Below are 15,034 nucleotides of genomic sequence, written 5' to 3'. Positions count from 1 at the left end.
ATTTTTGAACTAAGTTTTGAATATGGGATCCCAGCAACCCAATCTTATGATCTGGATTCATGATTATTCTCTTTCCTTTTTACCTTTTTGTTTTATGGTCTATTGTCTTGTAAGTTTCTGAACTAAAACTGGTGGTCAGCTTTTGTGGAGGTTTTGCTATCTCTCCAGACATTCCTTATGCACTCCCTCTGCATTCTGTCTCTTTCCCGACTATTCTTTTCTTAGAAAGGAGTATGTTGTAGTGAAAAGATCAATGTCTTTGAAGTAAAAACAAAAAATGTTCATTTGAATCCTGGATCTGAAGAAAACACCGGCTGTGGAAACTTGTCCAAGTCATTTAACCTCTCTAAGCCCCAGTTTCCTCATCCCTCAAGATCCTCACAAAGACAGTACTCAGATTAAATAAGGTAACAAATGTTCAGACCCTAGTGTTTATACAGGAAGGTACTGACTTCCATGTGAGGTGACTGAAGCCTAGTGAACAAGCTTCTTGGTTTCTTTACTTAAAAATCCCTGATCGTAAAAATATCAACAAACATGTAATTTAGAAAGCAGAGGACATCTCTGCTATCCTTGGCAGCTGCAAAGAAAGTCAGTCAAAAGGAATATATTATTTCGATGTAGTCTAACTTCTATAACAAACAACTCCCCAGTTGCAGCAGCTTGACATAGTGAAACTGTTATTTCTTGCTCATGTCACAGCGCAGTGTGGGAGGATGGAGGGACTCTGTTCCACATTCATTCATGAACCCAGGCACCTTCAATCTTGTGGCTCCACCCTCATATTGGCCCTTAAAGTTCTTTCAAGGTAGCTAATGAGAAAAAAGGCGGAAAAGAGAACGTGATGACGACACAAAGGAAGCGTATGTAGGTCATTTCTGCAAGTGGCACGTGTTGCTCCAGCTCATATCCAATTGGCCAGAATGCCACTGCATAGCCTTACCTGGAACACGTGGTGTCGCCCTGTGCCCAGGGAGACAAAAACAACAATGTTGGTGAACTTGGGCATACATTCGTCTCAAGAGCCATAAAGGCCTGTTAGATTAGATTTGTTTGTTCTTAACTGTTTACTCGCCGTTACTCATGCATATCCTTTGATCTGTGTTCAGGCCTTTGATTTTACGTAAATGCCTAGGCGTACACATTTTCCTATAAGCCAAACTTAATAATGAGAAAAGAGGTAGACCAGAAGTCTCTTAGTGTCTAAAGTAGAAACAAAAAGATGGTTGTTAAGACAGAAGATGAAAAATAGGGAGGCTCAGAGTGCAAAAGGAAATGATACATTTTTTGAGGTCTTTCCCGACGGGACTTTTCTGTAGGCTGCACATCATTGGAAACGCCTCATAGAGTTAACTCTGTGGTTTTACTTTACTCACAGGACTCTTGTTAGATCTGTGGGAACTACAAGACAGTTGCTACAAGTACGAAAAAGACAGTTACTAAATATATGAAAGACCTGATAATTTACTTTTTTACCTTATGTATTGGCATATTCCACACTGCACTATTCTTGAGTGTGATTGCTTAGGAATGAATATGATTTGAACTCACTCAGGTTTAGAGAGGGTGTCAAATTGAGAACTAGGCAGATCCACCTACACTAAAAATGACCCTAAAGTAAATTGGTTGAAGAAATTAGATCTCAAAGATTCTTGATTTTTCCAAAGGTAAATTTTGAAATCTTCATCAGTATAGCCATATTAAAAGGAGATGACAACAGACGCCAAAATCAAAGAATTATGGCCTGACAGGACAACTGCATTAAAATAAGCATCAGTTTCATTAAAAAGGGCTAACTTGAAGATAAATCTTTTGAAGATAAATTTTGTTTTGACTCCAGCTCTTTAGAGGATCTAAAGTGACCTCGATGGACAGCGGAAGAACTTACAACATGGAATTCCTTGAATAAAAATCTATTGACTTTAAATAATTTTGCCTAATGTTACACACACACAGTTAAAACGAAAACACCTCTTTACACTGTCAAAAAAAGAAAAAGAAAATAATAGATTTTCACATTGCCCCACTGAAGCCATTAAAAATCTATATAATCACTAGAGTCAAGTATTAGAAATGCTATCTTCTGTGGCCGCGTTCTCTTTCAAGGCCTATTAGTCCCTAAATTATCTCCCTGGGCACATGGCAACACTACATGTTCCAGGTAAGGCTATGTGTTGAGAAACAGTAGTACTGGCTAAAGCCTCACAGTGAAATTAACATCCAGTGAAATTAATCTATTTGCAGGCTGCAAATGCCTATAGCAGTTGATGACTGTGATGAAAAGTGCTTTCACTTTCATGGACTATTTCAAACTTCCAAGAGAAGTTAAGGTGGAAACAAACATGAGCCAGACTCCCTAGTTCCCCATCTCTTTTCCTTTCTTCTGGGTCTTATCCACATTCTGTACCCTGAAAAAGCCCAGATCTTCTCCTGTACCTGCCCTATGTGCTCTCTCCAACCATCCTTAAAGCAAGGCCTCTGCCAAACACACAGAGTGAGGAGCCACCTATATGGCATGATGTTTGTCTTGACATGAGTGGGGACCACAGAGGCTTCCCCACACTCCCTTTGCAGATCTATCAGCGTTCTCCTGTACAACTACAGTGCCAGGACACTCCAGTTTTAGCTGCGCATTGGTGTAGGGCATTGAAGGCCTCATAAAAATTACAGCTATCTGACAGCACTGATAGTCAAAGCCACTATCTATTAAGTGGTTACTATATGCTAGTGACTTTATATATGCTAGGTTATTAATCCCACCACAACCCTAGCAGTATTATTACTTCCACTGAAAACTGAGTTTTAGTGAGGTTAAGCAAACAACCCAAGGCAGCATAGCTAATAAAAGACAGAGCCAGGATTTAAACCTAATTCCATCTGACTCCTCCTACATGAAACAATTATAGCAAACATTTGTTGAAAGCTTACTACATGCCAATCATTGTTCTGAGCTCCTTACTTGTGTTAACTCATTTTTTCCCAGAACAATTCTAGGAAGCAAACACTGCTATTGCCACCGTTTTGCAGATGAAGGTACTGAGGTGAAGCGACTTGCCCAAACCCTACAAAAAGTAAGTGGTTAGAGCTGGGACTGCAATCCAGAGCTCTCTGTATTGAGACCAATCCACTCTTTTTTTTTTTTCATTCTTATATGTTTTAATTGTAAAATTTTCAAAAATTCCTACTTCCATGTCATCACCTAGATTTAACGACTATTGACATTTTGCTATATTTGCTTCAGTTTTTGTTGAAATACTTTAAAATAAGTTAACATATCATAGTATTTTACTCCTTAATACTTCAGCATGCATCTCTAAAGATGGATTTTTTTTACATAATCACAATAGCATTATCACACCTGATAAAATATATTACCAATTCCCTAATACCATATTCAAAATTCTGTAATTGTTCCAAAAGTATCTTTTCTACAGTTGGTTTGTTCAAACTAGTATCCTGCGAAAAATCATGAATAACATTTGCTAATTATATAATTCTAAAACACCTCCTTCCTACTCCCTTTTTGTACCATGACATTAATTGCTAAGGAATCAAGATCAGTCTATAGAGTGATCTGCCTTCTGGATTTGTTTATTTCCTTGTGGTGCTGATTAAGTTTTTCCTTTAGTTTCTGTGTTTCTTATGAAATGGAAACTTTAACTAAAGGCTTGAGTAGATTCACTTTCAGCAAGAATGCTTCATAGATGATATTGCAACTTTATATTGTACCACATTTGGATCTTCACAGTAATTGGCCATTGCATCAACAGCAGTGTCAAGAGCATCATAGCATCGGGTGATGACGGACAGATGCCTCTGCTGCAGAGTTATGCCCCCGCCCCAACACTCAATTGGCAATCATCTGGGGAAGTCTGTCACAATGGTCCCTGTCCACCTTTCTTTTAGTGGTTTCAGCATCCATCAAAGGTTCTTATTTGAATTTCCATCCTATCAAGGGCTGCAAAATGGTGACTTTCTGACCATATTATTGCATCTACATTCACAGCTGACATTCTTCAATAAAGAAAAGTTTTCCTTCATCAAGTAGAACTATTTAGTTATGCTGAAATTCAGTGTCTTCTAGAAAGACATTAAATCTTTAATTATTTTTAATTCTCAATTCTCAGAATAACCAATTCATGTAATAATCACCTCCAGTGATGGCAAATGAGTTTTGTTTTGGAAGACATTCTCTTTTCTGAGTTTAGTTATGTACTTGCGGAGTTTTATACATTCATAGTCATTTTAAAATGCTCAGGTTGTCTCACACTTGCCACTATATACTCTTCAACTAGAATGCTACTTAACCCAGATTAAAATCCACGTTTCCGTGTAGTAACTGAGTGACTCTTGCTTCTGTGCCTCTGTCTCTCAGAAATAAAACTGGAATTCAAAATTCTATAGAGCTTATAAGATGGTTGTAGTAATTAAATGAGACAGGTCAGCTACCAGGCTTAGCAAAGGGCATAAACAAAGAAAGAATATGACAAATGTTAGTTGCTCCTATTTTCATATCATCACCATCTAATGCTAAGTCTGCACTAGGGAAGGAATTAGGGTCTAGAGATGCGGTGGTAAAGGGAAGAGCAAGGGTCTCAAATGCTTTAGAGAGAAGATTCTCACCCAGAACAGTGACACATGAGGGCTTTGCCAGGCCAGGAACAGGTAAAGAAACTAGGAACCTGGTGAAGGGAAGAAGGCAGGAGGCAGAATAAAATATTCCTGGAAAAAAATTATTTTTGTTTGTTTCACAGTTTTCTCAGGGCCTATTCTATTCCAAGATATCGAAAAGAATGCTGGTGAAACTAGAGCTAAGTGGCTGTCTCAGAACCTACCAGAGTAGAGAGGTCAGGTCATTTCTAGGCTTCAGGTGGCTTGTCCACCTGTCCTGCCAGCCCAGTCTCAGGCTGGGCATTAGCTGATGGGCTAAGGTGCTTGTTTCATGCTGGTCGTAAGAAGAGCTTACAAGTGGGAAGACAAGTTCAGCACCATCTTCAAATGACAATGGTCATAGGAAATACTAAAGATAGTTTCCTATAAAAACCTCCCACAGAAACGAAAAGTTTTTAAATAAAACATGTCATCCAAAATTGTAAAGTGAGAAAGATTGTTTTCATCTCATGTCTTTGAATTGTATTGTGAGAGGTATGGGTCTTCTTCCACCAATCCAAAGTTAAGGACAAATAAATTTCATTGTATTGGAAACTTTGGAGGAAAAATTTGATGCTATTATTTTCCTTCTATGGAAATTTTATTCTGGGGATATATTTCTGTAGCAAATGCATAGTAGTTGCCAAAGAAACAAGTTAATAGTAGGCTTGATAAGAGGGATTTCTTAAAATGAAGAGCCGTTTTATCCTCCCCACCATGTCTTTCCCTTCCAGAATACTTGCTGACTCACCCCAGCCTCCCAGAACATAAACGACGGTGTTGTAGCCACGAAATCCTACAAAGACCACTTCACTTCCGAGCATGTACACACATATATGTGTGCGTGGAATGTGCGCATGTGTGTTTAGGGGGTGGAAGTAAGGGCTTTCCTTCTTTCTCTTTTTATTCTCTTTTTTTTTTTTTTTTTTTTTTTCAGACAGAGTCTTACTCTATTGCCCATGCTGGAGTGCAATGGCGCTATCTCCGCTCACTGCAACCTCCGCCTCCCGGGTTCAAGCGATTCTTCTGCCTCAGCCTCCCAAGTATCTGGGGTTGCAGGCACCCACCACCATGCCCGGCTAATTTTTGTATTTTTAGTAGAGACGGGGTTTCACCATGTTAGCCAGGCTGGTCTCAAACTCCTGACCTCGCTATCTGCCCGCCTCGGCCTCTCAAAGTGCTGGGATTACAGGTGTGAGCCACTGGGCCTGGCCTATCTTTTTATTCCTTAATAAAAAATGTTTGTTTCCTCACAACTTGACAGGAACTGGCTCTGAGATTTACAGAAATAACTGAAGGGATATCGCTCATGCAAATTATCCTGCTTCTTCATTAGCTGTGGTGCTCACAACAGCCAAAGCTCTCCGTCTTCCCTCTTTTTAGGTCATGTTAGGCTTTCCTTTATAATCATATTCAGTGGACTAGCATGCCTCAGTAGAATGTTGAGTGACTTGAAAAATACTTGGCTACCAGACAAGAAAGTAAAACAAAAGCTAAGTGTGTAACGTTTAACAAAGGAACATTCAGAATCTTCCCTCTGGGAGAAACAACGCAGCAAAGAACACCCTCGTCCTCCTCTCCCAAATAAAAACTGGGAGAAAACATCCTGGAAAATAAATGCCAACACCAGAAGCCAGTTACTAGGAAGAAACATGATGAAGTTTTAAACCATTTACTCTCATTTTGTTCTTTTAAACCAAGGCCACTAATAACCTCAGAAATGTCGACTGATTATCTTCTTTCTGCTTGGTTGGTATATCTGTACCAAAATGTTCAGATGGAAGGTAAACAAAGGCCTAGCAGCTCAGATTTTTTAAAATTTGAACTGGAACTCATTTATTTGTATTTCAAAATTCTGAGGCAGATTACCTGGAAGACATCCAAAACCTCAGAAGCCAAAAGTTCTGCCAAGCATTTTTCAGCTTGGTAATCGGTAATATAATACAGCCAGATCATTAAAGAAATCCTGTTCTGAATTCCCTTGAAGTTTCTAAGGCAAAGTTTAAACAAAAATTATTTCCTTCAGAGTCTCCTATGCATGCTAAGTTTCCATCTGTGCATAAGGAAACAGCATAGTAGATTAGACACCTTGACTAAGAACAAATAAACACAACAAAAATAAACGTACATTGCATTTCTCTCTAGACCTGCATGGCTGTGTATTCACAAAGCAAAACATTGTATATCTTTCGTCTCTTAGGAAGAAGTTGTTTATTACTCCTTTGCTTTGTCATGGCCATCTCGCTCATTTACTTTTCAATAATCACATATTGAAAACCCACTCTGAAGAAGGTGCTGTGCCAGACACCATGTAAAGAGACAAAGATGTAGATACACAGACTCTGCCCTTGTGGGGCCTAATATATAGTGGTGGGGAGGAGGAGAAGATATATACAGATAGGTATTAAACCAGATGGAAAGCATTAGGAAAAAGTACCTTAGGAAAGGCAAGATGAGATGCTCTGGATGTCCCGAGAAAGGTATGTTAATTAGAATGAAGAGGTCAGGAGAGATTTCAGGAAGGAGGTGGAATGAGAGCTGCATCATGAAAGGAAGGTGGGATGTGGACAAAGTGGAGAAGGTCTTAGAGTACCATGGTGCTTCATCAAGTGCCTTGTCGCCTAAAGTGTTCTATCTGCTCCTTTCCAACCTGTGTCACGTGTAAGTCCATTTATACACTTAAACCAAAACTGAGTACATGAGAACACATATTTCTCACCCACACATTAAAATCAAGTTGAGGCCGGGTGCAGTGGCTCATACCTGTAATCCCAGAACTTTGGGAGGACAAGGTGGGCAGATCACTTGAGGTCAGGAGTTCAAGAGCAGCCTGGCCAACATGGTGAAACCCCATCTCTATTAAAAATACAAAAATTAGTAGGGAGTGGTGGCAGGTGCCTGTAATCCCAACTACTCAGGAGGATGAGGCAGGAGGATCACTTGAACCTGGGAGGCGGAGGTTGCAGTGAGATCGTGCCACTGCACTCCAGCCTGGGCAATAGAGCGACGCTCTGTCGCTAAGTAAATAAATAAATAAATAAATGAAATGAAGTTGAATATTATCTCACAGTTCTATACAATCACAGTTTGCTTTTTATGCTGCTATTTATTTTTTCCATCTAAGTTGTCTTAGTGCACCGTCTCCTTAACTACCAGAAAACAGGTGAAACCCATGAAACCTAGTGTTTTAGTGGAGCCATCCACTAATCAAGCCCAATGTGGGAACCGCAGTCTGAATTATTTGACCTCATCAATAAGCACATTCCCACTTTGCCTGTGAAGGGTGCTTATAATAAAGAATCATCTCTTAGCCACCGTTCCACTGTGTCAATTTATGGAAAAATCAAAACGCACTTACTGAATTCATTTAAGTAAGCATTCACTGGGAAATTCCTACCCCAAAGACACTGTGTCAATTCGGAGGACTCAGGACGGCTCCCTGCAGGCATCTCACAGGCTGGAGGTAGAACTCACACCCACCTCTAATGCAGGGTATGATAATAGAGCTGTACACACAGATCCTTGGAAGCACAATACACAAGTATATCTAATGCCCACATTAAACTTTTAAAATGAAGCTGGTTTTCATTTGCATATGTAGATTCATATTCCTATTATTTGGGCTTCTAGTTGTAAGATAAGCTGAAAATGTTCTTCAGACTTTTGGTATTAGCCTTAGAACCTATTTATATATGAAGCACATGCAAAATATTAGTATTATTTTTTAAGCCATTTGCCAATATTGAAAAAATAACTGGTTTCATTTACTAAACTTGAATGTGAATGATATTTCACTTTGTCCAACATTCAAATATACTTTCACATCCAAAGATTTGCCGCAATTGAGGATACTGAAAAATGTGCCACATATTTTGAAAGTAATTTTAAAACATACATTGGAAAAGCATTTAGAAATGTTTGTGACAGTGGAATCATTTCAATGTACTTTTCTACCTCCTTTGTTATCTTTGTCCATTTTGTGTTGCTATAACAGAATACCACAGACTGGGTAATTTATAAAGAAAAGAAATTAGGCCCGGCGCGGAGCCTCACTCCTGTAATCCCAGCACTTTGGAAGGCCAAGGCGGGTGGATCGCCTGAGCTCAGGGGTTTGAGATCAGCCTGGCCAACGTGGTGAAACCCTGTCTTTACTAAAAATACAAAAATTAGCTGGGCATGGTTGCGGGCGCCTGTAATCCCAGCTATTTGGGAGGCTGAGGCAGGAGAATTGCTTGAACCCAGGAGGTGGAGGTTGCAGTGAGCCGAGATCGGGCCGCTGCACTCCAGCTTGGGCGACAGAGGAAGGATCCATCTAAAAAAAAAAAAAAACAAACCAAAAAACAAAAGAAATGTATTTCTCACAGAGTGCATGTGAGAGAGAGGGAGAAAGAGCAAGACAGTGATGCAGCAGAACTTGCTTTTACGACAAACCCACTCTCGCAATAACTAATCCACTCCTGCAATAACAACATTAAGCCATTCATGAGGATAGAGCCCTCCTGACCTAATTACCTCCTGTGAGGCCCCACCTTCCAAGACTGTTGCATTGAGATTACATTTCCAACACATGAACTTTTGGGGGACACGTTCAAACCGTAGCATTTGTCTAGCGACTTCCTAATGTTCACAACTCAGATCCTGCCTCCTAGATTTCCCTCTGCACTCCCATGCTATTTTTTGAAACCTATAATTCCATCGCTAAAACCAAGTCAAAGACACCCATGCCTTTGTTTCCTCATCTGCAGGAGGTGATAACCGATAGTATTCATAGAGGTAAAATAAATTAATGCCATGTAAGAACAGCATGTAAAGCATAGTATCATAAAAGTATTCACTATCATTATTCAAGTAATTTTCACATAGTAGGTCACCAATATCGGATCATTGAATAAAACATATACCTTGTTCAATAGATATATCAGAATTTATACATCCAAAGGTGTGTTAGACTCTTTCATAAAATGAGCTACAATCTCACTTTATACGTTAAAAATAAACATTCATTGAGTCTAAGCTACAGCTTTATGCATTGAAAACATTACCAACTTATTTACATAGCACATTAAAATTTTACAAAGCACATTTACAGGGAGAGAATTAATTTTCTTCCACACTATGTGATACAGCTCTAGTGCCAATCATAAATGACAAGCCCTTAATACATTTGCCCATCTGGGCTCCTCTTTCAAAAGTACCTAAGTATCGAGTGAGGTGCAGTGGCTCATGCCTATAAATCCCAACATTTTGGGAGACCGAGGCAGAAGGATCATTTGAGCCCAGGAGTTCAAGACCAGCCTGGGCAACATAGGGAGACTCCCATCTCTACAAAAAATTAAAAAATTAGCCAGGCATGGTGGCACATGCTTGTGGTTCCAGCTACTCAGGAAGCTGAGGTAGGGGGATTGCTTGAGCCCAAGAGGCCAGGAGGTTGAGGCTGCAATGAGCCATGATCATGCCACTGCACTCAGTTTAGGAAACAGAGAGAGACCTTGTCTAAAAAAAAAAAAAAAAAAAAAAAACAGTTCTAAGTTGTAGTTGAAATCTGCAGTAGCTGTTTAATCAATGAGCTTCTAATGGTCTTTTTATTACGATTATCAAATGTCTATGCAAACATTTCTTCCTCTGAACTTCACCCTCCTGAAAAGGGGCAACTGTGAATGACTATTCCCTTTCTATACCAGTTCCAATAGCACAGTGGAGAGGGGAGGGAAAAATAAACACACACATTTCTAACTTTCCAGCCTACTGACTGGTCTGCCCTTTCCCCTGGCCAACATCCTCAAAAATATGATAATGAAGTGGTTTGTGTGACTGTGAAAGAGTGTGCCCGTTTTCCTGGGCTGGAGCCAAGGGAGAGAAAGAAGGTATCCAAACACAGCTGCAGTTACCTCTCCCCGCTCAGTCATTTCAGGGAAATGGACTCAGCATATCTGGAAGGAGGTCAACTGGGGGACAAAATAAAAGGCTCTCTTGGTTGGTTGGTTCTGTACAGATCCTGAAAGCAGGCTTCAGGCCTATACTATAACAATCCCTCGGACTTTGGCAATAAAATGAAGGAGAAACATCACAGAAAATACCAAAGGAAGAACCAGTCAAATCCCATTATCACAAACTCCCAGAAATTTGTTTAATTATTTTAATACTTTCAATATAGCTGACTGGAGTGAACATTAGTTAACATGAGTAAGTGATAAATTGGATCTAAATTGTCATTTGTATCTATAGAGATTTTGTTATAAAGAAGTATGTCCAAGTTAGATTTTCACCTAGGCAGGTTGGGAAAAAAAAGATGAAAAAATATGTGCGTTCTAACTATTTTCTACAAACTATATACATAGTAGATTATTCCATTGTTGACACTTCTGAATCATATGGCCATGGAAATTAAGGGGATCCCTTAATTGATCCCCTCAATTGAAAGAGGAGCAAACTAAAGCACAGAGTACATTGTCCACATAAACAACTACTTAGGGCTGCCATCTTCAATGGGAAGGTCTCTCTCAAGTTATAGACTGAAATCTAAGCCTCGCACAGCATTCATTGGGCACCTTATTTTCTACCTACATTTTCATAAGATGTATCACAAACTTCAGCAATTATTTATTGTGTACTATCTGCTATATCTTTATGCAAGTTAACATTGAAATAATAAAATGAGAAGCCATTAGACAGGAACCCTGGGTTCCTAGCTAAGGAAACTAAAACCTAGCTCAGCCTCATTTCATGCAAGAGGCTAATTTAAAAGCAATGAAACCTAAGCTCAACCAATCACATAGCCAACTGGGCATTGATTATTGTCTTGAACTTCCCACCAAGATAGTCCAAATAAGGCAATTTTCCAAACTTCAACCAATCAAATAATTTCTTTGCTCTGCTTTCTCATTCACCCTGTAAAAGCTTTTCCATTGACCACCTCTGCTGAAGCCCTGAACCACTTCCAGTCTAGAGCTGTCCAATTCATGAATTGCTATCTGCTCAAATAAACTCTTTAAAGGTTTAATCTGCTAAAGTTTCTCTTTTAACATTAATCTTCTATTTAACATTACTATAAACTCCTTGAAGGCTACCACTATGACAAAATGATTCTGAATCCTCCCACTCCTGACACCTCCTGGAACGGTGCCAAAAATCCAACATTGACTAAACCCCTTTCATTGGCAAATAGGCCCAGAGGGGCCAAGATGAGGGAGACAGACTCAAAAAAGCTCTTGTCCTCCTAAAGTTTAAAATGGAACAGGCAGAGCAACCTAAACAGCTCTAATACAATTCGCCATGGTAAAAGTATAGACAGTTCTGTGTGAATGCAGGTAACAGGGAGATTAATTCACCTGAGAGTATCTGACAAAAGATACTCAAAATATGGTCCAAGAGCCAGCTCTCATTATTACTCCATCTGAAATAAGTTCAGAAATTGAGAGTATTTATTTAGAAACTCTTACAGCAATTGACAAAGTAGAAATTCTACCTGCTGAATCTCATAATAAAAAATTACAACTTGTGCTTTGTGCTTTGTATGTCTGTGAGCAGATTGGAAATTTTCAAAAAAAAAAAAAAAAAAGGAAAAGGAAGGAAGAGAGAAAAGGAAATTGGCCCTTCTTCACAAAGAAGTTGAGAAGAGTGGTCTTCAATGAATCAGGCTTGACCTAGTCCTTGCAGATGAGTAAGACTTCCACAGCTAACTATGTGAAAGAAGGGTGGAACGAGGACAGTCAGCAGCATCTATTCAGAAGGGGGGATTCCGGGAACAAATGAAGACAAACACAACTTGTGCAGTTGGAAGTTAGGAAGTGTGAGTATCCATGGACGTGTGGGAAGAGAACTCAGCATTAGTGAATGACGCAAAGGTTGGGAGATTTTATTCCAACCTGAAGAGTTTGCATCTCATAATGTTGGCAAGCAGAGAGCTATAAAAAGCTTTCAACTGGGAAGTGCTATAATAGAATCTGCACATGGATAAAGGATGTTCAGTAGCTACTTGCTAATTGAACTACTGCACATTTGCTATAGGGACTGTAAACTCAAATGCTTACCTAGGCCAGGCAGGTTCGATGCATAGGAAGGCAAGGTTATCAATCTAGCAAGCACTTGCCTCATCTAATGGGGCATCTACTACTCAGATCTTTCCAGCTGTTTTCATCTGGAGATGCACACCCAGTGTGCCACATCTCCAATTTTTTGAGAGAAGCTGAAAAGCTGGGTTTATATGGTAACTTCTAAATTACACATTAGCACTAACTTTAAAATTTTTTGGCCAAACAAAACAGGTCTGTGTGTTGGGTTTGTGGTCTAGTCCCCAATTTGCATTAGCACTAATTTTAAAAATTGTTAGAAGATACTATGAATTACACATTATCACTATGTTAAAGATTGTTAGAAGACACTATGAAGGCCAAACATGCTGGATTTTTTGTCCAGACCCCCAATTTGCATCTCTGTTTTAGCACAGAATAAAGAGAGGGAGGCGCGGTGGCTCATGCCTATAATCCCAGCACTTTGGGAGGCCAAGGTGGATGGATCACCTGAGGACGGAGTTTGAGATCAGCCTGGCCAACATGGCAAAATCCCGCCTCTACTAAAAATACTAAAATTAGCCTAATGTGGTGGCACGCACCTGTAATTCCAGCTACTCAGGAGGCCGAGGCAACGAGAATCGCTTGAACTCAGGAGGCAGAGGTTGCAGTGAGCCAACATTGCACCACTGTACTCCAGCTTGAGTGACAGAGTGAGACTCTGTCTCAAAAAAAAAAAAAAAAGAGAGAGAGAGGAGAGAGAGAGGACTGTTACATCTGTCAAAGTGATCAACTGCTCCTTGTGTATTTTTTGGTCCCCAAAGCATACAGAGATTATTTTTAATACTCATGATGTGATGTCTGCACTGTCCTGTGGTGCTCTGTTTTCAAGGATGATTGCTGGCCTTACTGATTACTGCTGGTGTGTACTGATGTGCCCTAGTCTCGTATATACCTAAAGTTCCTTCTTACACGGTTCAGCAGCAAAAATTATGTGCAATTAAATCATCCTTTATAGCTTTACAGCCTGTACTTCCATCACGAAGGGGTAGAGCAGTGTGTGATTCTTATTGCCTTCATCCCTTAAAGCCAGAGCACTTGTCATTCCTGGACCAAAACTGGGTGTCTCCATCCAGCCTTCAGTAGAATAGTGCTTCTTTCTGCCAGAGCATTTCACTATTCCCTTTTCTCCGAGGATTCTTGTGCAACTAATGTTGCCTGGGCTTGATTTCAGTCAAGATAAAGGCAGTATCGAGATGCAGCTTGTAGCCCCTTTAGGAAGCTTCCAAATTACGGGGCACTTAGAAAGGAAAAAGTTTTTCTTCCAATAGTTTCAGAAAAGAAAAAAGTCTGCCAGTAAATTTTAAATGTGTTTGTTAGAAAGGGTGGTGGGGGGTGAAGAGGAGAGGGAAATAAAAAGAATCAATAAAAACTCTCTTCCCAGCTGTTCATTCCACAGCCTGCATAAAGAATACACATCTTTTTGATTACAGTGCAGCTTTCATGCCCTTCTCTGGCAGGCTGCCAAGCTGGCTTAAGGTGAGGTCTGCTATTTTAAGGTGGAATTGTTTGCATTTGACTTGAAAAGACTCATTATTCCATAGCTCACTTTTTCACACTGCCTTAGAGGGGAAGCAGCAATTTAAACCTGAAGAAACAATATGGAGGAAATGACCCTCGGCCCCTCAGGGAGAGTTTAAAAAACAAAAATCCAAATAACCTAATTCCACAGCTTTCACCATTCCCAGTGGCACTTCCTATGGTTCCAAGAAACTTAAATTCAACTTGATAGGGTTAAATGTCCGTAGACACTGACATCATAAATTCCCACAACAGAAGATTATTATTCCATTGTAAAAATCACTAAATCTTCAGATTTACTTAGTTTAGGTGGACTTTTTTGTTCATTTATCTTGTAAATGTATCCACTCAGAAATCCATGTAACTGCTCAGACTTTGAATTGATTCCAGCAAAGGATAAACATTGTGGATTGCTAGCTGAGATTTTTTTTTTTTTTTAAGCCTGGTTGGTTTTATATTTTTTTCACAAAATATCTTGGTCTTTTAGCCTGGGAAGTCATTGAGTCTGTGTCTGAAAAACAAATCACTGCACACATGCACAAATATGGCCAAGCTGTGCCATTAACCCTAAAATATGGCTGCCTGTCTCCGCTCCTCTGGTGTTCTGGAACACTTAGCTGGGCTCACTTCCTCTTAGCCAAGATGTGCTCCCTGCATTAGAATTGCCTGAGTTAATTATTGGATTTCTTAACCAACCCATTGTATAATTTGTTAGCCTCAAATCTTTTTGGAAGTATTAATTATTGGCTGTCTTTGTGTGCCCGGAGTTTGTGAGGCACTTAGTATGTTTTTGA

General features: G+C 39.7%; 1 non-coding gene across 1 annotated transcript; it reads left to right on the top strand.

Moving 5' to 3' along the window:
- Nucleotides 1–1,286: 1,286 nt before the first annotated feature.
- LOC115934199 (small nucleolar RNA SNORA18) lies at nt 1,287–1,414 on the top strand. The gene has a single exon (XR_004070021.1). It is a non-coding gene; the product is annotated as a small nucleolar RNA SNORA18 (small nucleolar RNA).
- The last annotated feature ends 13,620 nt before the right edge of the window (nt 1,415–15,034 follow it).

This window comes from Gorilla gorilla, chromosome 2 (assembly GCF_029281585.2).
Source record: "Gorilla gorilla gorilla isolate KB3781 chromosome 2, NHGRI_mGorGor1-v2.1_pri, whole genome shotgun sequence".
NCBI classification, from domain to species: domain Eukaryota; kingdom Metazoa; phylum Chordata; class Mammalia; order Primates; family Hominidae; genus Gorilla; species Gorilla gorilla.
The sequence above is the reverse complement of the archived record's forward strand: the minus strand, read 5'-3'. Positions and strand labels throughout refer to the sequence as shown.